At 45.0% G+C, this 21,603-nt stretch overlaps 21 non-coding genes and 3 pseudogenes across 21 annotated transcripts; all 24 read right to left on the bottom strand.

Annotated features, from left to right (window-relative positions):
- Positions 1–424: 424 nt before the first annotated feature.
- Positions 425–541, bottom strand: LOC130396148 (5S ribosomal RNA; annotated as a pseudogene).
- A 519-nt stretch (positions 542–1,060) lies between these two features.
- LOC130396264 (5S ribosomal RNA) lies at positions 1,061–1,175 on the bottom strand (annotated as a pseudogene).
- A 529-nt stretch (positions 1,176–1,704) lies between these two features.
- On the bottom strand, positions 1,705–1,823 carry LOC130396684 (5S ribosomal RNA). The gene has a single exon (XR_008899308.1). It is a non-coding gene; the product is annotated as a 5S ribosomal RNA (ribosomal RNA).
- A 531-nt stretch (positions 1,824–2,354) lies between these two features.
- Positions 2,355–2,473, bottom strand: LOC130396683 (5S ribosomal RNA). The gene has a single exon (XR_008899307.1). It is a non-coding gene; the product is annotated as a 5S ribosomal RNA (ribosomal RNA).
- Positions 2,474–3,001: 528 nt separating this feature from the next.
- LOC130396681 (5S ribosomal RNA) lies at positions 3,002–3,120 on the bottom strand. Its single transcript, XR_008899305.1, has one exon. It is a non-coding gene; the product is annotated as a 5S ribosomal RNA (ribosomal RNA).
- A 529-nt stretch (positions 3,121–3,649) lies between these two features.
- LOC130396680 (5S ribosomal RNA) lies at positions 3,650–3,768 on the bottom strand. Its single transcript, XR_008899304.1, has one exon. It is a non-coding gene; the product is annotated as a 5S ribosomal RNA (ribosomal RNA).
- A 527-nt stretch (positions 3,769–4,295) lies between these two features.
- Positions 4,296–4,414, bottom strand: LOC130396679 (5S ribosomal RNA). Its single transcript, XR_008899303.1, has one exon. It is a non-coding gene; the product is annotated as a 5S ribosomal RNA (ribosomal RNA).
- Positions 4,415–4,941: 527 nt separating this feature from the next.
- On the bottom strand, positions 4,942–5,059 carry LOC130394878 (5S ribosomal RNA). The gene has a single exon (XR_008897994.1). It is a non-coding gene; the product is annotated as a 5S ribosomal RNA (ribosomal RNA).
- Positions 5,060–5,586: 527 nt separating this feature from the next.
- LOC130394474 (5S ribosomal RNA) lies at positions 5,587–5,704 on the bottom strand. Its single transcript, XR_008897628.1, has one exon. It is a non-coding gene; the product is annotated as a 5S ribosomal RNA (ribosomal RNA).
- A 529-nt stretch (positions 5,705–6,233) lies between these two features.
- On the bottom strand, positions 6,234–6,352 carry LOC130400463 (5S ribosomal RNA). The gene has a single exon (XR_008902947.1). It is a non-coding gene; the product is annotated as a 5S ribosomal RNA (ribosomal RNA).
- A 528-nt stretch (positions 6,353–6,880) lies between these two features.
- On the bottom strand, positions 6,881–6,999 carry LOC130396678 (5S ribosomal RNA). The gene has a single exon (XR_008899302.1). It is a non-coding gene; the product is annotated as a 5S ribosomal RNA (ribosomal RNA).
- Positions 7,000–7,531: 532 nt separating this feature from the next.
- LOC130399970 (5S ribosomal RNA) lies at positions 7,532–7,650 on the bottom strand. Its single transcript, XR_008902460.1, has one exon. It is a non-coding gene; the product is annotated as a 5S ribosomal RNA (ribosomal RNA).
- A 528-nt stretch (positions 7,651–8,178) lies between these two features.
- On the bottom strand, positions 8,179–8,297 carry LOC130396677 (5S ribosomal RNA). Its single transcript, XR_008899301.1, has one exon. It is a non-coding gene; the product is annotated as a 5S ribosomal RNA (ribosomal RNA).
- A 527-nt stretch (positions 8,298–8,824) lies between these two features.
- LOC130395945 (5S ribosomal RNA) lies at positions 8,825–8,933 on the bottom strand (annotated as a pseudogene).
- A 526-nt stretch (positions 8,934–9,459) lies between these two features.
- On the bottom strand, positions 9,460–9,579 carry LOC130395122 (5S ribosomal RNA). Its single transcript, XR_008898215.1, has one exon. It is a non-coding gene; the product is annotated as a 5S ribosomal RNA (ribosomal RNA).
- A 526-nt stretch (positions 9,580–10,105) lies between these two features.
- Positions 10,106–10,225, bottom strand: LOC130395585 (5S ribosomal RNA). The gene has a single exon (XR_008898628.1). It is a non-coding gene; the product is annotated as a 5S ribosomal RNA (ribosomal RNA).
- A 3,505-nt stretch (positions 10,226–13,730) lies between these two features.
- Positions 13,731–13,849, bottom strand: LOC130400240 (5S ribosomal RNA). The gene has a single exon (XR_008902716.1). It is a non-coding gene; the product is annotated as a 5S ribosomal RNA (ribosomal RNA).
- A 2,571-nt stretch (positions 13,850–16,420) lies between these two features.
- Positions 16,421–16,539, bottom strand: LOC130401182 (5S ribosomal RNA). The gene has a single exon (XR_008903644.1). It is a non-coding gene; the product is annotated as a 5S ribosomal RNA (ribosomal RNA).
- A 519-nt stretch (positions 16,540–17,058) lies between these two features.
- On the bottom strand, positions 17,059–17,177 carry LOC130399707 (5S ribosomal RNA). Its single transcript, XR_008902209.1, has one exon. It is a non-coding gene; the product is annotated as a 5S ribosomal RNA (ribosomal RNA).
- Positions 17,178–17,706: 529 nt separating this feature from the next.
- On the bottom strand, positions 17,707–17,825 carry LOC130399706 (5S ribosomal RNA). Its single transcript, XR_008902208.1, has one exon. It is a non-coding gene; the product is annotated as a 5S ribosomal RNA (ribosomal RNA).
- A 530-nt stretch (positions 17,826–18,355) lies between these two features.
- LOC130394738 (5S ribosomal RNA) lies at positions 18,356–18,475 on the bottom strand. The gene has a single exon (XR_008897867.1). It is a non-coding gene; the product is annotated as a 5S ribosomal RNA (ribosomal RNA).
- Positions 18,476–19,004: 529 nt separating this feature from the next.
- On the bottom strand, positions 19,005–19,123 carry LOC130394907 (5S ribosomal RNA). Its single transcript, XR_008898020.1, has one exon. It is a non-coding gene; the product is annotated as a 5S ribosomal RNA (ribosomal RNA).
- A 530-nt stretch (positions 19,124–19,653) lies between these two features.
- On the bottom strand, positions 19,654–19,774 carry LOC130395875 (5S ribosomal RNA). Its single transcript, XR_008898877.1, has one exon. It is a non-coding gene; the product is annotated as a 5S ribosomal RNA (ribosomal RNA).
- A 519-nt stretch (positions 19,775–20,293) lies between these two features.
- LOC130400593 (5S ribosomal RNA) lies at positions 20,294–20,412 on the bottom strand. The gene has a single exon (XR_008903071.1). It is a non-coding gene; the product is annotated as a 5S ribosomal RNA (ribosomal RNA).
- Between the last annotated feature and the right edge of the window lie 1,191 nt (positions 20,413–21,603).

Raw genomic sequence — 21,603 nt, 5'->3', positions numbered from 1 at the left:
GTTAGATATAAACGGCAGTAATTGATTCAGTAGGACTCCTTATCCATGTAAACGATCATTGTGACATTGAATTCATTAATTATCTGAAATACAATGCGTGTGCGTTGTGATGTAACTGTTTGAACCAAGGTTAACGGTTAAAGTGCAGAGAATGGGTTGGGTGATTTATTGACGTCCTCCCATGATCTGAAGTGAGCGTGCGTGTTTGTGTGGTGAAAGTTTAAGAAATGTACAACATGTCGGTTCAGCTCTCGGTGCTCCCGTGCTGGCAGTATCATTACTGTCCTAATGTTTCACAAAAAATAGTTTTGAGAGAAGTTGCAGTTTTTGTATGTTGCTTAAATCCTCCAAAGCGGTTGGCAGTAAACATCAGGTCACGGTACGCCACGGTAGGCACGAGTCAATGAGCTCGAGTAAAAAAGAAAAGCTACAGCACCTGGATTCCCAGGCGGTCTCCCATCCAAGTACTAACCAGGCCCGACCCTGCTTAGCTTCCGAGATCAGACGAGATCGGGCGTGTTCAGGGGAATGGGCCGTAAGCAATTAGGGCAGGCGCAAAACCAGTTTATACAGTAGCACATAAGGACGTGAGAAAGCTGCTGAGGCCGACGTTACACTTTACAAAAACAAATTAGTTAGATATAAACGGCAGTAATTGATTCAGTAGGACTCCTTTCCATGTCAACGATCATTGTGACATCTGAATTCATTAATTATCTGAAATACACTGGTGTGCGTGTGATGTTAAATGTTTGAACCAAGGTTAACGGTTAAAGTGTCAGAGAATGGGTGGGATTTTTTGACGTCCTCCATGATCTGAAGTGAGCGTGCGTGTTTGTGTTGGTGAAAGTTTAAGAAATGTACAACTGTCGGTTCAGCTCTCTGGTGCTCCCTGCTGGCAGTATCACTATACTGTCCTCATGTTTCACAAAATAGTTTTGAGAGACGTTGTCAGTTTTTGTATGTTGCTTAAATCCTCCAAGCGGTTGGCAGTAAACATCAGGTCACGGTACGCCACGGTAGGCCCACGGAGTCAATGAGCTCGAGTTGAAAAAGAAAACGCTTACAGCACCTGTATTCCCGGCGGTCTCCATCCAAGTACTAACCAGGCCCGACCCTGCTTAGCTCCGAGATCAGACGAGATCGGCGTGTTCAGGGTGGTATGGACCGTAAGCAAATTAGTGTAGGCGCAAAACCAGGTTTTATACAGTAGCACATAAGGAGTGAGAAAGCTGCTGAGGCTCTGACGTTACACTTTTACCAAAAACAATCATTAGTTAGATATAAACGGCGTAATTGATTCAGTAGGGACTCCTTATCCATGTAAACGATCATTGTGACATCTGAATTCATTAATTATCTGAACACACTGCGTGTGCGTGTGATGTTAAATGTTTGAACCAAGGTTAACGGTTAAAGTGTCAGAGAATGGGTGGTGATTTTTGACGTCCTCCCATGATCTGAAGTGAGCGTGCGTGTTTGTGTTGGTGAAAGTTTAAGAAATGTACAACTGTCGGTTCAGCTCTCTGGTGCTCCCTGCTGGCAGTATCACTATACTGTCCTCATGTTTCACAAAATAGTTTGAGAGACGTTGTCAGTTTTTGTATGTTGCTTAAATCCTCCAAAGCGGTTGGCAGTAAACATCAGGTCACGGTACGCCACGGTAGGCCACGGAGGTAATGAGCTCGAGTTTGAAAAAGAAAAAGCTTACAGCACCTGGTATTCCCAGGCGGTCTCCCATCCAAGTACTAACCAGGCCCGACCCTGCTTAGCTTCCGAGATCAGACGAGATCGGGCGTGTTCAGGGTGGTATGGCCGTAAGCAATTAGTGCAGGCGCAAAACCAGGTTTTATACAGTAGCACATAAGGAGTGAGAAAGCTGCTGAGGCTCGACGTTACACTCTTACAAAACAATCATTAGTTAGATATAAACGGCAGCAGTAATTGATTCAGTAGGACTCCTTATCCATGTAAACGATCATTGTGACATCTGAATTCATTAATTATCTGAAATACACTGCGTGTGCGTGTGATGTTAAATGTTTGAACCAAGGTTAACGGTTAAAGTGTCAGAGAATGGGTGGTGATTTTTTTGACGTCCTCCCATGATCTGAAGTGAGCGTGCGTGTTTGTGTTGGTGAAAGTTTAAGAAATGTACAACTGTCGGTTCAGCTCTCTGGTGCTCCCTGCTGGCAGTATCACTATACTGTCCTCATGTTTCACAAAAATAGTTTTGAGAGACGTTGTCAGTTTTTGTATGTTGCTTAAATCCTCCAAAGCGGTTGGCAGTAAACATCAGGTCACGGTACGCCACGGTAGGCCACGGAGTCAATGAGCTCGAGTTGAAAAAGAAAAGCTTACAGCACCTGGTATTCCCAGGCGGTCTCCCATCCAAGTACTAACCAGGCCCGACCCTGCTTAGCTTCCGAGATCAGACGAGATCGGGCGTGTTCAGGGTGGTATGGCCGTAAGCAATTAGTGCAGGCGCAAAACCAGGTTTTATACAGTAGCACATAAGGAGTGAGAAAGCTGCTGAGGCTCGACGTTACACTCTTACAAAAACAATCATTAGTTAGATATAAACGGCAGTAATTGATTCAGTAGGACTCCTTATCCATGTAAACGATCATTGTGACATCTGAATTCATTAATTATCTGAAATACACTGCGTGTGCGTGTGATGTTAAATGTTTGAACCAAGGTTAACGGTTAAAGTGTCAGAGAATGGGTGGTGATTTTTTGACGTCCTCCCATGATCTGAAGTGAGCGTGCGTGTTTGTGTTGGTGAAAGTTTAAGAAATGTACAACTGTCGGTTCAGCTCTCTGGTGCTCCCTGCTGGCAGTATCACTATACTGTCCTCATGTTTCACAAAAATAGTTTTGAGAGACGTTGTCAGTTTTTGTATGTTGCTTAAATCCTCCAAAGCGGTTGGCAGTAAACATCAGGTCACGGTACGCCACGGTAGGCCACGGAGTCAATGAGCTCGAGTTGAAAAAGAAAAGCTTACAGCACCTGGTATTCCCAGGCGGTCTCCCATCCAAGTACTAACCAGGCCCGACCCTGCTTAGCTTCCGAGATCAGACGAGATCGGGCGTGTTCAGGGTGGTATGGCCGTAAGCAATTAGTGCAGGCGCAAAACCAGGTTTTATACAGTAGCACATAAGGAGTGAGAAAGCTGCTGAGGCTCGACGTTACACTTTTACAAAAACAATCATTAGTTAGATATAAACGGCAGTAATTGATTCAGTAGGACTCCTTATCCATGTAAACGATCATTGTGACATCTGAATTCATTAATTATCTGAAATACACTGCGTGTGCGTGTGATGTTAAATGTTTGAACCAAGGTTAACGGTTAAAGTGTCAGAGAATGGGTGGTGATTTTTTGACGTCCTCCCATGATCTGAAGTGAGCGTGCGTGTTTGTGTTGGTGAAAGTTTAAGAAATGTACAACTGTCGGTTCAGCTCTCTGGTGCTCCCTGCTGGCAGTATCACTATACTGTCCTCATGTTTCACAAAAATAGTTTTGAGAGACGTTGTCAGTTTTTGTATGTTGCTTAAATCCTCCAAAGCGGTTGGCAGTAAACATCAGGTCACGGTACGCCACGGTAGGCCACGGAGGCAATGAGCTCGAGTTGAAAAAGAAAAAGCTTACAGCACCTGGTATTCCCAGGCGGTCTCCCATCCAAGTACTAACCAGGCCCGACCCTGCTTAGCTTCCGAGATCAGACGAGATCGGGCGTGTTCAGGGTGGTATGGCCGTAAGCAATTAGTGCAGGCGCAAAACCAGGTTTTATACAGTAGCACATAAGGAGTGAGAAAGCTGCTGAGGCTCGACGTTACACTTTTACAAAAACAATCATTAGTTAGATATAAACGGCAGTAATTGATTCAGTAGGACTCCTTATCCATGTAAACGATCATTGTGACATCTGAATTCATTAATTATCTGAAATACACTGCGTGTGCGTGTGATGTTAAATGTTTGAACCAAGGTTAACGGTTAAAGTGTCAGAGAATGGGTGGTGATTTTTTGACGTCCTCCCATGATCTGAAGTGAGCGTGCGTGTTTGTGTTGGTGAAAGTTTAAGAAATGTACAAATGTCGGTTCAGCTCTCTGGTGCTCCCTGCTGGCAGTATCACTATACTGTCCTCATGTTTCACAAAAATAGTTTGAGAGACGTTGTCAGTTTTGTATGTTGCTTAAATCCTCCAAAGCGGTTGGCAGTAAACATCAGGTCACGGTACGCCACGGTAGGCCACGGAGTCAATGAGCTCGAGTTGAAAAAGAAAAAGCTTACAGCACCTGGTATTCCCAGGCGGTCTCCCATCCAAGTACTAACCAGGCCCGACCCTGCTTAGCTTCCGAGATCAGACGAGATCGGGCGTGTTCAGGGTGGTATGGCCGTAAGCAATTAGTGCAGGCGCAAAACCAGGTTTTATACAGTAGCACATAAGGAGTGAGAAAGCTGCTGAGGCTCGACGTTACACTTTACAAAAACAATCATTAGTTAGATATAAACGGCAGTAATTGATTCAGTAGGACTCCTTATCCATGTAAACGATCATTGTGACATCTGAATTCATTAATTATCTGAAATACACTGCGTGTGCGTGTGATGTTAAATGTTTGAACCAAGGTTAACGGTTAAAGTGTCAGAGAATGGGTGGTGATTTTTTGACGTCCTCCCATGATCTGAAGTGAGCGTGCGTGTTTGTGTTGGTGAAAGTTTAAGAAATGTACAACTGTCGGTTCAGCTCTCTGGTGCTCCCTGCTGGCAGTATCACTATACTGTCCTCATGTTTCACAAAAATAGTTTTGAGAGACGTTGTCAGTTTTTGTATGTTGCTTAAATCCTCCAAAGCGGTTGGCAGTAAACATCAGGTCACGGTACCCACGGTAGGCCACGGAGTCAATGAGCTCGAGTTGAAAAAGAAAAAGCTTACAGCACCTGGTATTCCCAGGCGGTCTCCCATCCAAGTACTAACCAGGCCCGACCCTGCTTAGCTTCCGAGATCAGACGAGATCGGGCGTGTTCAGGGTGGTATGGCCGAAGCAATTAGTGCAGGCGCAAAACCAGGTTTTATACAGTAGCACATAAGGAGTGAGAAAGCTGCTGAGGCTCGACGTTACACTTTTACAAAAACAATCATTAGTTAGATATAAACGGCAGTAATTGATTCAGTAGGACTCCTTATCCATGTAAACGATCATTGTGACATCTGAATTCATTAATTATCTGAAATACACTGCGTGTGCGTGTGATGTTAAATGTTTGAACCAAGGTTAACGGTTAAGTGTCAGAGAATGGGTGGTGATTTTTTGACGTCCTCCCATGATCTGAAGTGAGCGTGCGTGTTTGTGTTGGTGAAAGTTTAAGAAATGTACAACTGTCGTTTCAGCTCTCTGGTGCTCCCTGCTGGCAGTATCACTATACTGTCCTCATGTTTCACAAAATAGTTTTGAGAGACGTTGTCAGTTTTTGTATGTTGCTTAAATCCTCCAAAGCGGTTGGCAGTAAACATCAGGTCACGGTACGCCACGGTAGGCCACGGAGGCAATGAGCTCGAGTTGAAAAAGAAAAAGCTTACAGCACCTGGTATTCCCAGGCGGTCTCCCATCCAAGTACTAACCAGGCCGACCCTGCTTAGCTTCCGAGATCAGACGAGATCGGGCGTGTTCAGGGTGGTATGGCCGTAAGCAATTAGTGCAGGCGCAAAAACCAGGTTTTATACAGTAGCACATAAGGAGTGAGAAAGCTGCTGAGGCTCGACGTTACACTTTTACAAAAACAATCATAGTTAGATATAAACGGCAGTAATTGATTCAGTAGGACTCCTTATCCATGTAAACGATCATTGTGACATCTGAATTCATTAATTATCTGAAATACACTGCGTGTGCGTGTGATGTTAAATGTTTGAACCAAGGTTAACGGTTTAAAGTGTCAGAGAATGGGTGGTGATTTTTTGACGTCCTCCCATGATCTGAAGTGAGCGTGCGTGTTTGTGTTGGTGAAAGTTTAAGAAATGTACAACTGTCGTTTCAGCTCTCTGGTGCTCCCTGCTGGCAGTATCACTATACTGTCCTCATGTTTCACAAAATAGTTTTGAGAGACGTTGTCAGTTTTTGTATGTTGCTTAAATCCTCCAAAGCGGTTGGCAGTAAACATCAGGTCACGGTACGCCACGGTAGGCCACGGAGTCAATGAGCTCGAGTTGAAAAAGAAAAAGCTTACAGCACCTGGTATTCCCAGGCGGTCTCCCATCCAAGTACTAACCAGGCCCGACCCTGCTTAGCTTCCGAGATCAGACGAGATCAGGCGTGTTCAGGGTGGTATGGCCGCAAGCAATTAGTGCAGGCGCAAAAACCAGGTTTTATACAGTAGCACATAAGGAGTGAGAAAGCTGCTGAGGCTTGACGTTACACTTTTACAAAAACAATCATTAGTTAGATATAAACGGCAGTAATTGATTCAGTAGGACTCCTTATCCATGTAACGATCATTGTGACATCTGAATTCATTAATTATCTGAAATACACTGCGTGTAGCGTGTGATGTTAAATGTTTGAACCAAGGTTAACGGTTTAAAGTGTCAGAGAATGGGTGGTGATTTTTTGACGTCCTCCCATGATCTGAAGTGAGCGTGCGTGTTTGTGTTGGTGAAAGTTTTAGAAATGTACAACTGTCGGTTCAGCTCTCTGTGCTCCCTGCTGGCAGTATCACTATACTGTCCTCATGTTTCACAAAAATAGTTTTGAGAGACGTTGTCAGTTTTTGTATGTTGCTTAAATCCTCCAAAGCGGTTGGCAGTAAACATCAGGTCACGGTACGCCACGGTAGGCCACGGAGTCAATGAGCTCGAGTTGAAAAGAAAAGCTTACAGCACCTGGTATTCCCAGGCGGTCTCCCATCCAAGTACTAACCAGGCCCGACCCTGCTTAGCTTCCGAGATCAGACGAGATCGGGCGTGTTCAGGGTGGTATGGCCGTAAGCAATTAGTGCAGGCGCAAAACCAGGTTTTATACAGTAGCACATAAGGAGTGAGAAAGCTGCTGAGGCTCGACGTTACACTCTTACAAAAACAATCATTAGTTAGATATAAACGGCAGTAATTGATTCAGTAGGACTCCTTATCCATGTAAACGATCATTGTGACATCCTGAATTCATTAATTATCTGAAATACACTGCGTTGTGCGTGTGATGTTAAATGTTTGAACCAAGGTTAACGGTTAAAGTGTCAGAGAATGGGTGGTGATTTTTTGACGTCCTCCCATGATCTGAAGTGAGCGTGCGTGTTTTGTGTTGGTGAAAGTTTAAGAAATGTACAACTGTCGGTTTCAGCTCTCTGGTGCTCCCTGCTGGCAGTATCACTATACTGTCCTCATGTTTCACAAAATAGTTTTGAGAGACGTTGTCAGTTTTTGTATGTTGCTTAAATCCTCCAAAGCGGTTGGCAGTAAACATCAGGTCACGGTACGCCACGGTAGGCCACGGAGGCAATGAGCTCGAGTTGAAAAAGAAAAAGCTTACAGCACCTGGTATTCCCAGGCGGTCTCCCATCCAAGTACTAACCAGGCCCGACCCTGCTTAGCTTCCGAGATCAGACGAGATCAGGCGTGTTCAGGGTGGTATGGCCGTAAGCAATTAGTGCAGGCGCAAAACCAGGTTTTATACAGTAGCACATAAGGAGTGAGAAAGCTGCTGAGGCTCGACGTTACACTTTTACAAAAACAATCATTAGTTAGATATAAACGGCAGTAATTGATTCAGTAGGACTCCTTATCCATGTAAACGATCATTGTGACATCTGAATTCATTAATTATCTGAAATACACTGCGTGTGCGTGTGATGTTAAATGTTTGAACCAAGGTTAACGGTTAAAGTGTCAGAGAATGGGTGGTGATTTTTTGACGTCCTCCCATGATCTGAAGTGAGCGTGCGTGTTTGTGTTGGTGAAAGTTTAAGAAATGTACAACTGTCGGTTCAGCTCTCTGGTGCTCCCTGCTGGCAGTATCACTATACTGTCCTCATGTTTCACAAAAATAGTTTTGAGAGACGTTGTCAGTTTTTGTATGTTGCTTAAATCCTCCAAAGCGGTTGGCAGTAAACATCAGGTCACGGTACGACACGGTAGGCCACGGAGGCAATGAGCTCGAGTTGAAAAAGAAAAGCTTACAGCACCTGGTATTCCCAGGCGGTCTCCCATCCAAGTACTAACCAGGCCCGACCCTGCTTAGCTTCCGAGATCAGACGAGATCGGGCGTGTTCAGGGTGGTATGGCCGTAAGCAATTAGTGCAGGCGCAAAACCAGGTTTTATACAGTAGCACATAAGGAGTGAGAAAGCTGCTGAGGCTCGACGTTACACTTTTACAAAAACAATCATTAGTTAGATATAAACGGCAGTAATTGATTCAGTAGGACTCCTTATCCATGTAAACGATCATTGTGACATCTGAATTCATTAATTATCTGAAATACACTGCGTGTGCGTGTGATGTTAAATGTTTGAACCAAGGTTAACGGTTAAAGTGTCAGAGAATGGGTGGTGATTTTTTGACGTCCTCCCATGATCTGACGTGAGCGTGCGTGTTTGTGTTGGTGAAAGTTTAAGAAATGTACAACTGTCGTTTCAGCTCTCTGGTGCTCCCTGCTGGCAGTATCACTATACTGTCCTCATGTTTCACAAAAATAGTTTTGAGAGACGTTGTCAGTTTTGTATGTTGCTTAAATCCTCCAAAGCGGTTGGCAGTAAACATCAGGTCACGGTACGCCACGGTAGGCCACGGAGTCAATGAGCTCGAAGTGAAAAAGAAAAGCTTACAGCACCTGGTATTCCCAGGCGGTCTCCCATCCAAGTACTAACCAGGCCCGACCCTGCTTAGCTTCCGAGATCGGGCGTGTTCAGGGTGGTATGGCCGTAAGGAATTAGTGCAGGCGCAAAACCAGGTTTTATACAGTAGCACATAAGGAGTGAGAAAGCTGCTGAGGCTCGACATTACACTTTTACAAAAACAATCATTAGTTAGATATAAACGGCAGTAATTGATTCAGTAGGACTCCTTATCCATGTAAACGATCATTGTGACATCTGAATTCATTAATTATCTGAAATACACTGCGTGTGCGTGTAATGTTAAATGTTTGAACCAAGGTTAACGGTTAAAGTGTCAGAGAATGGGTGGTGATTTTTTGACGTCCTCCCATGATCTGAAGTGAGCGTGCGTGTTTGTGTTGGTGAAAGTTTAAGAAATGTACAACTGTCGGTTCAGCTCTCTGGTGCTCCCTGCTGGCAGTATCACTATACTGTCCTCATGTTTCACAAAATAGTTTTGAGAGACGTTGTCAGTTTTTGTATATTGCTTAAATCCTCCAAAGCGGTTGGCAGTAAACATCAGGTCACGGTACGCCACGGTAGGCACGGAGTCAATGAGCTCGAGTTGAAAAAGAAAAGCTTACAGCACCTGGTATTCCCAGGCGGTCTCCCATCCAAGTACTAACCAGGGCCCGACCCTGCTTAGCTTCCGAGATCAGACGAGATCGGGCGTGTTCAGGTTGGTATGGCCGCAAGCAATTAGTGCAGGCGCAAAACCAGATTTTATACAGTAGCACATAAGGAGTGAGAAAGCTGCTGAGGCTTGACGTACACTTTTACAAAAACAATCATTAGTTAGATATAAACGGCAGTAATTTGATTCAGTAGGACTCCTTATCCATGTAAACGATCATTGTGACATCTGAATTCATAATTATCTGAAATACACTGCGTGAGCGTGTGATGTTAAATGTTTGAACCAAGGTTAACGGTTAAAGTGTCAGAGAATGGGTGGTGATTTTTTGACGTCCTCCCATGATCTGAAGTGAGCGTGCGTGTTTGTGTTGGTGAAAGTTTAAGAAATAGTACAACTGTCGTTTCAGCTCTCTGGTGCTCCCTGCTGGCAGTATCACTACTACTGTCCTCATGTTTCACAAAAATAGTTTGAGAGACGTTGTCAGTTTTTGTATGTTGCTTAAATCCTCCAAAGAGGTTGGCAGTAAACATCAGGTCACGGTACGCCACGGGCCACGGAATCAATGAGCTCGAGTTGAAAAAGAAAAAGCTTACAGCACCTGGTATTCCCAGGCGGTCTCCCCATCCAAGTACTAACCAGGCCCGACCCTGCTTAGCTTCCGAGATCAGACGAGATCGGGCATGTTCAGGGTGGTATGGCCGAAATCAATTAGTGCAGGCGCAAAACCAGGTTTTATACAGTAGCACATAAGGAGTGAGAAAGCTGCTGAGGCTCGACGTTACACTTTTACAAAAACAATCATTAGTTAGCTATAAACGGCAGTAATTGATTCAGTAGGACTCCTTATCCATGTAACGATCATTGTGACATCTGAATTCATTAATTATCTGAAATACACTGCGTGTGCGTGTGATGTTAAATGTTTGAACCAAGGTTAACGGTTAAAGTGTCAGAGAATGGGTGGTGATTTTTTGACGTCCTCCCATGATCTGAAGTGAGCGTGCGTGTTTGTGTTGGTGAAAGTTTAAGAAATGTACAACTGTCGTTTCAGCTCTCTGGTGCTCCCTGCTGGCAGTATCACTATACTGTCCTCATGTTTCACAAAAATAGTTTTGAGAGACGTTGTCAGTTTTTGTATGTTGCTTAAATCCTCCAAAGCGGTTGGCAGTAAACATCAGGTCACGGTACGCCACGGTAGGCCACGGAGGCAATGAGCTCGAGTTGAAAAAGAAAAGCTTACAGCACCTGGTATTCCCAGGCGGTCTCCCATCCAAGTACTAACCAGGCCCGACCCTGCTTAGCTTCCGAGATCAGACGAGATCGGGCGTGTTTTTTTTTATTTTTTTTTTTTTTTATTAAAATTCCGTATTTACAGTAATTTACAATCTTTTACGGTCATAACCAAACACAGTATGACACACAGAAGACATACAGACAGTTGATAATCACAAATGTACGCAACAATCATATAGAGAGGTTAACCCTAATCATACACAACAAACATTTGCGTCGGAGGTGGTCTGCCAGGTCTTAACAAGCAGGAAAAACAATGCCCACACTACACACTAAATCGTAACGTCCCTGATTCCGTTACCATGACTAAAGTGCTGTTCCTAACAAAATACTTGTGAAATCCTCCCTTCCCATCATTCAGAACCTCCTTCACATTCCCAACCACATCCTCCTTTACAAGTATTGCCACACCACACGATCTTGCCGTCCCACAATTGACGAATAACAGTCCCCTCCATTTCTCCTTGATTTCTGGCATTTTAGCCTGTGTCCAGTTGTTTCCTGCAGCACTAAATATCGGATTTAAAATTGATTAACACCTCATCAAACTTCGCCATATTGTTAAGACCGTTGATATTAATTGATGTGAGTGTGACCATTGAAATCAAAAGACACAGAGTGGGTATTACTGTTAAAATCTTTTTTTTTTTTTACGTACCCCTTTCTTTTTCAAGTTCCTCTGTTCCTCATCGGAATCAACCCCTCTCCTGTGTCTGACCCTGGGCGCCCTCTCCCTACAAACACCCAACGCCTCATTCCCAGACTTATTCTCCCTCTCCCTTCCATCAGCCAGTGTGGGGGGGGAAATTATAGGCGCCATACCACGCCAATGAGACGCGTCGGCTGTAGCCTCAATAGTCACAGCACAAGACCCCCAGGCTGCATCTTCCTCTACTGTAGGCCACCCGGGCGCCTGTAAAGAGAGGAGCCCCGCTTGAGAGCTCCTGCCCCCCCCCAACCCTGTGCCCCCATCTCCCCCTGATGCCGGGGCCATTGACACAACCAAATCCACTTCTAGGCTAGCCCCCGTGCCATGTCCCGCCTCGTTCCCCAACTGTCCAGACCCCCGCGGCACCTTGGCTACGCCCTCCGCTGGTGTAGGGTGCCCAGATGCCGGTAGAGAGGAAAGCTCTCCTTGAGACCTTTGCCCCCCGGGCAACCCCATGCCCCCCACACCCGGGTCCTTCAGCACAACCTGTAGCTGACTGTCCAAGACTGTCTCCCCGTCAGACAGCTCCCCGTGCTCCATCTCCTCTTCCGCACTCTCTTCCCCTCCACTTTCCTCACTCTCCAACGATACAGCCCTTGAGTCTGGGTCAACTGAGAGGGCACCCCCTCCCACCTGCTCCTCCTTACACACACAATTTCCCTTTCTATTACCACACTCTCTGCATTTAATCACAGCCACACACTCCCTTGCATAGTGTCCCTGCTTCCCGCACTTCCGACAGAGGAAGTCAGGACAGTCCCTCACTATATGTCCAGGCTGGATGCACAATCTACACACCTTTAATTGTCTGTCATGGATGACTCGGAAATATTCAGCACCCTTTTCAGTGTCAAAACGTGTGGACCAAGGCAAGGACCGTACTTCCTTGTTAAACTTCACCTTAACAAACCGTGTACCCTCACATATGGTCATCCAGGCCACTTCCTCCTTGCAATCGGCGAAACTGCCTCCACACCCCAGTCCGCAAGCTTCTTCAGAATCTCCTCATCCGTAATGTACACTGGTAGACTCATAAAGGACACCACCATCTCATCTGCAGTCAAGTCTTTTGCGACGACGCTGGTCCCCCTTATCCTAAAACCATCCAACAATCGCCTCTTCCCGTTGGGGTGATTCATCGTTACTTCATATTGGTTCAATGAGAGGTAGCGACATCCCAAGACCAATCCACATACACTCTGCATCGCCCTTAGCATCTCCATCATCGGGATTTTCCTCCTCTCCCACAAGCTCCACAGCCACAGACAACTCCCTGCAGTAGCTCGGGCCACCATCCGCAACCTTGTCCTCCTTCTCTCTTGTTGCTCTCTCCGCAGTCACCGGTCTCCCGCCTAGTACGTCCTCCGATGTCCTCTTCGCCACACAACCACCATCCGTCACCGCAGCAGGAGCCGTGTTCCGTTCCATGCCGTCTTCCATTCGAGTTTTCGAAACCGCGTGAGACATCGAAAAAAAAACCGAACTAAAGTATACTAATACTCCCCCAAACAGCAAGCTGTCGGGGGAATAAACGACTAGACGCAAAACTAACCAAAAAAATATCTATAAATACTTGATTTACCACCAAAAGAATCCTCGCTCCAACACCGTCCTCCTCTCACCACTCAAGCACACCAAACACTTCCTCAATGGGCGTGTTCAGGGTGGTATGGCCGTAAGCATTTAGTGCAGGCGCAAAACCAGGTTTTATACAGTAGCACATAAGGAGTGAGAAAGCTGCTGAGGCTCGACGTTACACTTTACAAAAACAATCATTAGTTAGATATAAACGGCAGTAATTGATTCAGTAGGACTCCTTATCCATGTAAACGATCATTGTGACATCTGAATTCATTAATTATCTGAAATACACTGCGTGTGCGTGTGATGTTAAATGTTTGAACCAAGGTTAACAGTTAAAGTGTAAGAGAATGGGTGGTGATTTTTTGACGTCCTCCCATGATCTGAAGTGAGCGTGCGTGTTTGTGTTGGTGAAAGTTTAAGAAATGTACAACTGTCGGTTCAGCTCTCTGGTGCTCCCTGCTGGCAGTATCACTATACTGTCCTCATGTTTCACAAAAATAGTTTTGAGAGACGTTGTCAATTTTTGTATGTTGCTTAAATCCTCCAAAGCGGTTGGCAGTAAACATCAGGTCACGGTACGCCACGGTAGGCCACGGAGGCAATGAGCTCGAGTTGAAAAAGAATAAGCTTACAGCACCTGCTATTCCCAGGCGGTCTCCCATCCAAGTACTAACCAGGCCCGACCCTGCTTAGCTTCCGAGATCAGACGAGATCGGGCGTGTTCAGGGTGGTATGGCCGTAAGCAATTAGTACAGGCGCAAAACCAGGTTTTATACAGTAGCACATAAGGAGTGAGAAAGCTGCTGAGGCTCGACGTTACACTCTTACAAAAACAATCATTAGTTAGATATAAACGGCAGTAATTGATTCAGTAGGACTCCTTATCCATGTAAACGATCATTGTGACATCTGAATTCATTAATTATCTGAAATACACTGCGTGTGCGTGTGATGTTAAATGTTTGAACCAAGGTTAACGGTTAAAGTGTCAGAGAATGGGTGGTGATTTTTTGACGTCCTCCCATGATCTGAAGTGAGCGTGCGTGTTTGTGTTGGTGAAAGTTTAAGAAATGTACAACTGTCGGTTCAGCTCTCTGGTGCTCCCTGCTGGCAGTATCACTATACTGTCCTCATGTTTCACAAAAATAGTTTTGAGAGACGTTGTCAGTTTTTGTATGTTGCTTAATCCTCCAAAGCGGTTGGCAGTAAACATCAGGTCACGGTACGCCACGGTAGGCCACGGAGTCAATGAGCTCGAGTTGAAAAAGAAAAGCTTACAGCACCTGGTATTCCCAGGCGGTCTCCCATCCAAGTACTAACCAGGCCCGACCCTGCTTAGCTTCCAAGATCAGGGCCCCGTTTCCCGAAAGCGTCGTTAGCCTAAGTGGATCGTGAAGTGCGTCGAAAGGGCATCGTAGAGTTTTCACCGCGTTTCCCGAAAGCATCGTGGGGAACGAACGTCTTGAAAACGCTCGTAGCTAACGAGTACTCCAGGGGTGCTCGTAGGTACTCGTAGGACGCTAAGAGCATCGTCAGCTATAGCCTCAGTGGCGACACCATCGGACATTCCGTCTATTGGATGCGTTTTATTAAAACGCATTGCGCCTTTATGTTCTTAGTTTGGTAATTAATAAAGATTATTAATTAATTTATTAATAAAGATGTTCAAATGGCCAAAATAAAACGGGACAGTCCAGAAAATGTTTGCGCAGGCAGGGCACTCAAAATGTGTGAGAGAAAGTGGGGGGATTTGTGCAGACTGACATAGGCTACTCATAAAACGTAGCATAAAATAATGTAACAAATAAATTAAAATTAAACAAATTAAAAAAAATAAAAAATAACGAAATTAAAGAAATTAAAAAAAATAAGAAAATAAAGAAATAAATTTTTTTATAAAAAACAAGCAACGGAGCAGGCAAAAGGCTGGGATATGGTGGGGATTGGTCACGTTGACGGGAATGTTTAGTGACATGAGGGAGGGTGGAGGGGGTTAAAAAAAAGTCTCAATCACTATCCGACGCGCATGAAAACCAGCCGCGTAGTTATGAGGGAGGCCGTCCTCACACCGATCTTCCTCATCGTCATCGTCCTCAACGTCCTCCGGTTCAAGCAATGCCACCCCAGCCTTAGCTGCAATGTTGTGCAACATAGCCGTCACACATATCACGGCGCATGACTTGGCCGGAGAAAACTGGAGCCCTCCGCCTGACTTGTGACTGACTTGCATCTAAAGCGATCCCGATCGTGCGCTCAACGATGCACCGGGCCAGACGGTGGGCTTCGTTGCATTCCTCATCATGGACGTCTCCCGGGTTATTCACAGGTGTGAAGAGGAATAATTTAAGGGGGGAAAATGCCGTGAAACGCACAGTGCATTCAAGATTAGGACTGATATATGTCGGTTTAAGCCTAATCAATTGTGTTTTAATGTCTTTAGCATTCATATAATTGCAGTCTATTTTTTTCGTAGGCTACTCTGCTGTTGTCCTTGATGGGGATATATTTTAACCCTTTTTAACACAATTTTCCTGCGACATTCCTGCGTCTCCCCCTCCTACGGAGCCCATTTCAGCACCGTGTCAGTAGACAGTTACAATCCTACGACGTCGTGAGTGCAGCGAATGCGCGTTCACGTTAAGAGGAGTTTCGGGAAACGCTCCAAAGAAATAGACGATGGATCGCAAGATCCATCGTGAGAATGATCGTACGAGCGTGGATCCATCGTTATCGGGAAACGGGGCCCAGACGAGATCGGGCGTGTTCAGGGTGGTTTGGCCGTAAGCAATTAGTACAGGCGCAAAACCAGGTTTTATACAGTAGCACATAAGGAGTGAGAAAGCTGCTGAGGCTTGACGTTACACTTTTACAAAAACAATCATTAGTTAGATATAAACGGCAGTAATTGATTCAGTAGGACTCCTTATCCATGTAAACGATCATTGTGACATCTGAATTCATTAATTATCTGAAATACACTGCGTGTGCGTGTGATGTTAAATGTTTGAACCAAGGTTAACGGTTAAAGTGTCAGAGAATGGGTGGTGATTTTTTGACGTCCTCCCATGATCTGAAGTGAGCGTGCGTGTTTGTGTTGGTGAAAGTTTAAGAAATGTACAACTGTCGTTTCAGCTCTCTGGTGCTCCCTGCTGGCAGTATCACTATACTGTCCTCATGTTTCACAAAAATAGTTTTGAGAGACGTTGTCAGTCTTTGTATGTTGCTTAAATCCTCCAAAGCGGTTGGCAGTAAACATCAGGTCACGGTACGCCACGGTAGGCCACGGAGTCAATGAGCTCGAGTTGAAAAAGAAAATGCTTACAGCACCTGGTATTCCCAGGCGGTCTCCCATCCAAGTACTAACCAGGCCCGACCCTGCTTAGCTGCCGAGATCAGACGAGATCGGGCTTGTTCAGGGTGGTATGGCCGTAAGCAATTAGTGCAGGCGCAAAACCAGGTTTTATACAGTAGCACATAAGGAGTGAGAAAGCTGCTGAGGCTTGACGTTACACTTTTACAAAAACAATCATTAGTTAGATATAAACGGCAGTAATTGATTCAGTAGGACTCCTTATCCATGTAAACGATCATTGTGACATCTGAATTCATTAATTATCTGAAATACACTGCGTGTGCGTGTGATGTTAATTGTTTGAACCAAGGTTAACGGTTAAAGTGTCAGAGAATGGGTGGTGATTTTTTGACGTCCTCCCATGATCTGAAGTGAGCGTGCGTGTTTGTGTTGGTGAAAGTTTAAGAACTGTACAACTGTCGGTTCAGCTCTCTGGTGCTCCCTGCTGGCAGTATCACTATACTGTCCTCATGTTTCACAAAAATAGTTTTGAGAGACGTTGTCAGTTTTTGTATGTTGCTTAAATCCTCCGAAGCGGTTGGCAGTAAACATCAGGTCACGGTACGCCACGGAGTCAATGAGCTCGAGTTGAAAAAGAAAATGCTTACAGCACCTGGTATTCCCAGGCGGTCTCCCACCCAAGTACTAACCAGGCCCGACCCTGCTTAGCTTCCGAGATCAGACGAGATCGGGCGTGTTCAGGGTGGTATGGCCGTAAGCGATTAGTGCAGGCGCAAAACCAGGTTTTATACAGTAGCACATAAGGAGTGAGAAAGCTGCTGAGGCTCGACGTTACACTCTTACAAAAACAATCATTAGTTAGATATAAACGGCAGTAATTGATTCAGTAGGACTCCTTATCCATGTAAACGATCATTGTGACATCTGAATTCATTAATTATCTGAAACACACTGCGTGTGCGTGTGATGTTAAATGTTTGAACCAAGGTTAACGGTTAAAGTGTCAGAGAATGGGTGGTGATTTTTTGACGTCCTCCCATGATCTGAAGTGAGCGTGCGTGTTTGTGTTGGTGAAAGTTTAAGAACTGTACAACTGTCGGTTCAGCTCTCTGGTGCTCCCTGCTGGCAGTATCACTATACTGTCCTCATGTTTCACAAAAATAGTTTTGAGAGACGTTGTCAGTTTTTGTATGTTGCTTAAATCCTCCAAAGCGGTTGGCAGTAAACATCAGGTCACGGTACGCCACGGTAGGCCACGGAGTCAATGAGCTCGAGTTGAAAAAGAAAATGCTTACAGCACCTGGTATTCCCAGGCGGTCTCCCACCCAAGTACTAACCAGGCCCGACCCTGCTTAGCTTCCGAGATCAGACGAGATCGGGCGTGTTCAGGGTGGTATGGCCGTAAGCAATTAGTGCAGGCGCAAAACCAGGTTTTATACAGTAGCACATAAGGAGTGAGAAAGCTGCTGAGGCTCGACGTTACACTTTTACAAAAACAATCATTAGTTAGATATAAACGGCAGTAATTGATTCAGTAGGACTCCTTATCCATGTAAACGATCATTGTGACATCTGAATTCATTAATTATCTGAAATACACTGCGTGTGCGTGTGATGTTAAATGTTTGAACCAAGGTTAACGGTTAAAGTGTCAGAGAATGGGTGGTGATTTTTTGACGTCCTCCCATGATCTGAAGTGAGCGTGCGTGTTTGTGTTGGTGAAAGTTTAAGAAATGTACAACTGTCGGTTCAGCTCTCTGGTGCTCCCTGCTGGCAGTATCACTATACTGTCCTCATGTTTCACAAAAATAGTTTTGAGAGACGTTGTCAGTTTTTGTATGTTGCTTAAATCCTCCAAAGCGGTTGGCAGTAAACATCAGGTCCCGGTACGCCACAGGTAGGCCACGGAGGCAATGAGCTCGAGTTGAAAAAGAAAAAGCTTACAGCACCTGGTATTCCCAGGCGGTCTCCCTTCCAAGTACTAACCAGGCCCGACCCTGCTTAGCTTCCGAGATCAGACGAGATCAGGGCGTGTTCAGGGTGGTATGGCCGTAAGCAATTAGTGCAGGCGCAAAACCAGGTTTTATACAGTAGCACATAAGGAGTGAGAAAGCTGCTGAGGCTCGACGTTACACTTTTACAAAAACAATCATTAGTTAGATATAAACGGCAGTAATTGATTCAGTAGGACTCCTTATCCATGTAAACGATCATTGTGACATCTGAATTCATTAATTATCTGAAATACACTGCGTGTGCGTGTGATGTTAAATGTTTGAACCAAGGTTAACGGTTAAAGTGTCAGAGAATGGGTGGTGATTTTTTGACGTCCTCCCATGATCTGAAGTGAGCGTGCGTGTTTGTGTTGGTGAAAGTTTAAGAAATGTACAACTGTCGGTTCAGCTCTCTGGTGCTCCCTGCTGGCAGTATCACTATACTGTCCTCATGTTTCACAAAAATAGTTTTGAGAGACGTTGTCAGTTTTTGTATGTTGCTTAAATCCTCCAAAGCGGTTGGCAGTAAACATCAGGTCACGGTACGCCACGGTAGGCCACGGAGTCAATGAGCTCGAGTTGAAAAAGAAAAAGCTTACAGCACCTAGTATTCCCATGCGGGCTCCCATCCAAGTACTAACCAGGCCCGACCCTGCTTAGCTTCCGAGATCAGACAAGATCGGGCGTGTTCAGGGTGGTATGGCCGTAAGCAATTAGTGCAGGCGCAAAACCAGGTTTTATACAGTAGCACATAAGGAGTGAGAAAGCTGCTGAGGCTTGACGTTACACTTTTACAAAAACAATCATTAGTTAGATATAAACGGCAGTAATTGATTCAGTAGGACTCCTTATCCATGTAAACGATCATTGTGACATCTGAATTCATTAATTATCTGAAATACATTGCGTGTGCGTGTGATGTTAAATGTTTGAACCAAGGTTAACGGTTAAAGTGTCAGAGAATGGGTGGTGATTTTTTGATGTCCTCCCATGATCTGAAGTGAGCGTGCGTGTTTGCTGTTGGTGAAAGTTTAAGAAATGTACAACTGTCGGTTCAGCTCTCTGGTGCTCCCTGCTGGCAGTATCACTATACTGTCCTCATGTTTCACAAAAATAGTTTTGAGAGACGTTGTCAGTTTTTGTATGTTGCTTAAATCCTCCAAAGCGGTTGGCAGTAAACATCAGGTCACGGTACGCCACGGTAGGCCACGGAGTCAATGAGCTCGAGTTGAAAAAGAAAAAGCTTACAGCACCTGGTATTCCCAGGCGGTCTCCCATTCCAAGTACTAACCAGGACCTACCCTGCTTAACTTCCGAGATCAGACGAGATCAGGGCTTGTTCAGGGTGGTATGGCCGTAAGCAATAAGTGCAGGCGCAAAACCAGGTTTTATACAGTAGCACATAAGGAGTGAGAAAGCTGCTGAGGCTCGACGTTACACTTTTACAAAAACAATCATTAGTTAGATATAAACGGCAGTAATTGATTCAGTAGGACTCCTTATCCATGTAAACGATCATTGTGACATCTGAATTCATTAATTATCTGAAATACACTGTGTGTGCGTGTGATGTTAAATGTTTGAACCAAGGTTAACGGTTAAAGTGTCAGAGAATAGGTGGTGATTTTTTGACGTCCTCCCATGATCTGAAGTGAGCGTGCGTGTTTGTGTTGGTGAAAGTTTAAGAAATGTACAACTGTCGGTTCAGCTCTCTGGTGCTCCCTGCTGGCAGTATCACTATACTATCCTCATGTTTCACAAAAATAGTTTTGAGAGACGTTGTCAGTTTTTGTATGTTGCTTAAATCCTCCAAAGCGGTTGGCAGTAAACATCAGGTCACGGTACGCCACGGAGTCAATGAGCTCGAGTTGAATAAGAAAAAGCTTACAGCACCTGGTATTCCCAGGCGGTCTCCCATCCAAGTACTAACCAGGCCCGAACCTGCTTAGCTTCCGAGATCAGACGAGATCGGGCGTGTTCAGGGTGGTATGGCCGTAAGCAATTAGTGCAGGCGCAAAACCAGATTTTATACAGTAGCACATAAGGAGTGAGAAAGCTGCTGAGGCTCGACGTTACACTCTTACAAAAACAATCATTAGTTAGATATAAACGGCAGTAATTGATTCAGTAGGACTCCTTATCCATGTAAACGATCATTGTGACATCTGAATTCATTAATTATCTGAAATACACTGCGTGTGCGTGTGATGTTAAATGTTTGAACCAAGGTTAAAGCCCATGGTGCAGGTTAACCGGAAGTTTTGATTAATGGGTACATAAAGCACTCAAAATATGTATATAAAGTTAGAAATGTCTCCAAAATGGTGTTAAAGTCCAGTTTTTGTAGTTTTTGGTTAGTAACGGTTATTTTTTACGCAATTTGGCGATGACGTCACGTAGGGTAGACGCATACTAGAACTAGCATTATGGCGGACGAGGAAGAGGTAGCAAGACCCACTCTCAACATTTATGATGGCCCACAGCCATATAATTTCGAACCGGTTAGGCGTATGAGGGGAAATGAGGAAATACCGAGAGCCGATGGCCGTCAAAGACAAATAAATGCATGGTCAGAGGAGAATGAGTGGAGAGTTGGTGAAGTGTCCTGGTGAGTTGCTACCATTTAGAAACGTAGCAAGGAGCGCTGGAGCTAGTAGTCTATGAACAGCAGTGCATACAATAACTTATTTTTTCAGTGAATAGCATCGAATGAAAGTCAACGTTTTCTTTATATCTAGTGACAGTGATTATGTCATTGGCTCAGATAAGTACCCTAAACTTAGTCAGAAGATCCAGAAATAGAAGGCATAATAGCTTGACAGTCCCACCTGTGAACCCCTAGTGTTTATTCTAAGCTTTTACCTTTCTCCGGTGAAAATGTTGTTTGCAAACGTAGCCGACGCCGAGTAGGCTGGTTATGTCTTCAGTGTGATTATTTTTGATAGTGCTAACTCGTTTTCCTCGTGATTGATGTCATTGAAACTGTCAGGGTACCGCTTACCGGGAGAGAGCAGTAAGCGTGTCTGTGTCGCTGTGTTTGGCAGGTGTCTGTGTGGGCGGTGTCGTCCCATGGAAACTGTGGTGGAGAGCTTGTGTTGTAGGGAGGTGAGCGCGTTTTGGTCGCTGGTCGAGGAGCTCACCCCGCGGCCAGCAGATGTAACGTGCCTTACGCAGCATCCTGGATTTGAGGC

This window comes from Gadus chalcogrammus, chromosome 12 (genome assembly GCF_026213295.1).
Source record: "Gadus chalcogrammus isolate NIFS_2021 chromosome 12, NIFS_Gcha_1.0, whole genome shotgun sequence".
NCBI classification, from domain to species: domain Eukaryota; kingdom Metazoa; phylum Chordata; class Actinopteri; order Gadiformes; family Gadidae; genus Gadus; species Gadus chalcogrammus.
The sequence above is the reverse complement of the archived record's forward strand: the minus strand, read 5'-3'. Positions and strand labels throughout refer to the sequence as shown.